The sequence below is a fragment of the Gymnoscopelus microlampas genome (genome assembly GCF_963454915.1).
Source record: "Gymnoscopelus microlampas genome assembly, chromosome: 6".
NCBI classification, from domain to species: domain Eukaryota; kingdom Metazoa; phylum Chordata; class Actinopteri; order Myctophiformes; family Myctophidae; genus Gymnoscopelus; species Gymnoscopelus microlampas.
This window is the reverse complement of record NC_139943.1, coordinates 38,986,242-38,988,741: the sequence shown is the minus strand read 5'-3', so window position 1 is coordinate 38,988,741 and position 2,500 is coordinate 38,986,242.

Below are 2,500 nucleotides of genomic sequence, written 5' to 3'. Positions count from 1 at the left end.
AAATAGCATATATACAGAAATGAAACTAAAAAAACGTATCTTAAATATATTTTAAAATATATTTTTGTGAACGGAAATGACGAACAGATGACAGGTTCCGTCTCTGCTTTCAGGGGATGTAGTTTCAGACTATATAGCATTCAGAGATTGTGGAATACTTATACTTGTCTGGCTATGTGAGACTAGGATAATTAATACTGACGATTTTACTGTGTACTTGTGTATGTTAGTCTACCCTCTGTGCCTCCAGCACTCAGCTCCTACAGTGTGTCTAAATGTGGTGTTTTTACATAGACAATTATGCCTAGCGGCCACATGCCATAACAGCAAAAGCTTTAAAGTGAGATCAAATGAAGTACCACAATTAAAAAGCTGCAAAGCGCATTATTAAAGGTCATGGAGTCACCAAAATCAGTAGATTCAATAGATTTTTTTCCTCCCAAACTTCATGTAGCAATTTTCGAATGTATTCATCACATGCTCTAGGGATGTGACCAAGTCAGTATTTTGCTACTCGTATTCCACAGGTATTTACCAACAAGTGGATTGTTGTCTGCTCCAGGCCGGACGGATGAAGGCAGGAGACTATGTTTTCGCTCCTGTCTGTTCGTCCGTCAGTGTGTCTGTCAGTTTGACAGCAATCTGGGAATCCATTCGGTAGTAAAAGGGACAAAAATGTTTTTTTTTGCCTCTGGAGGCACCACCACATTTTTTGTGTAGAAACAGGAACTCGGTTTGGCTACTCCCCGTTCTTTGTCCACTTCCTCCCGGGTGCTTCTGTGTTTATTCCTACTAACAGCAACACTACATGTTTAGCGCAGTGGTGCTGACAGATGCAGAATCTGTCTTGAGAGACTAGTGTGACAGTGACCAGCTAATCTCCGGCACCATTGGCCCAATCGGCACGAAACCTTGCACGCACACTCCCAGTATTCCAAGGAGTTCCTCTGCACAAAGTGTTTTCAATCGGCCTCATGGTGGTGCAATAACAGGCGCCACCAGTCGATGACGCACCCTAGGAATAGATTTAAAGGTCGTATAGAGCCCTAAATATCTAGTCTACAGAAATATACACAATATGTGGTAAGGATAGCATGTGTGACGTACTTCTTTGGCCTACTGGCAGTGTGTACAAGATAGGTGCTGATTGGTCCAACTTTTTTGATATTTGCTCTGGACAAACAGACAGACACACATAATAGATATAGAATGTAAATGATAAAAAATGTATACTAATATACATTCATACCACAGGATGACCAAAGTATACATAGTGCAAATAGCAGTAAATATTATGTGGTGAACTATAGCAAAAGAAAAGTGTGCTGTGTTGGTGAGCATGTATTTGCAGGTTAAAGACAGATGGGTCCTTGTTAAGAGCTCTGGTAGCTTTAGGGAATACAAACTATTTCAGATTTTTGCTGTGGTGGCTTTGTGGTTTGTTTGTTGCTGGTGGCAGTGGCTGAGGAGGTAGAGCGTTCGTCTTGGAATCGAAAGGTTCCGGGGTTGTCCCTGGCTCCTCCTGGCTATGCGTCGATTCTGTCAAAGTGTCCTTGAGCAAGACACTGAACCTCTAACTGCTCCCCGTGAGCAGGTTGGTGCCTTGCATGGTTTCCTCGGCCATTGGTGTGTGAATGTAAAATACATTGTAAGGCGCTTTAGAAAAATGCAGTCCATATATAAAAACTGTCCTTGAGATAAATCTTGTTGTGTGTTTGTTCAGTAAAAAAATGCATTTTGTAGCATTGATTACTATCAGAATATAGTACTTAAAACAAACTTTAAAAAAAATATCACTTACACTACCTTTAATTTATTGTATTGCATTGTTGTTGTTTGATTGCTGTTTTGATTGTTCAAGCACTTTATAACATTGTTTTAAAAAAAAGTTATTATTATAAATGCAGTCCATATGTGGCAGTGTAGGCGTTTGACCGCAGAATCACAAACAGTGTATTGCTGGGGTGGTGGGGGTCCTTTATAATCCTTCTAGCTCTGCTCAAGCACCTCCTTGAATATGAGTACTGCTGGGAGGGGAGCGAAATTCCCATTGTGCGCTCGGCCGACCGCACAGCCCTCTGCAGGGCTGGCCGGTCTCGAGAGGAGCTATTTCCATACCAGACAGTGATAGACTCAGTCAGACTACTTTGTGCAGCAGTGTAGAAGGATTACAGGATCTTCTGGGAGATTTTTAGAATTTCCTCAGGTGGTTTAGGTGCTGCCTAGCATTTCTTGCCACAGTGTCTGCAATATACAGTACACAGACTTATCATGGACAATATAATTGTCCTTGATGAATGAATGAAAATCTTTATTAAAAAAATCTAAATAAATCCAATATAATGAAAATAAAAATACAAAACAAATCAAAAACAAGCCTCACAGGCAACAACAAAATACTATAATTCCACGTTCCATGTTCAAAAAGGAGTAGGATGAAGTATAAAACTTATTTAATCCTACCCCTTTGTTCCTCATATTTCAGCATCATCGCTTGACG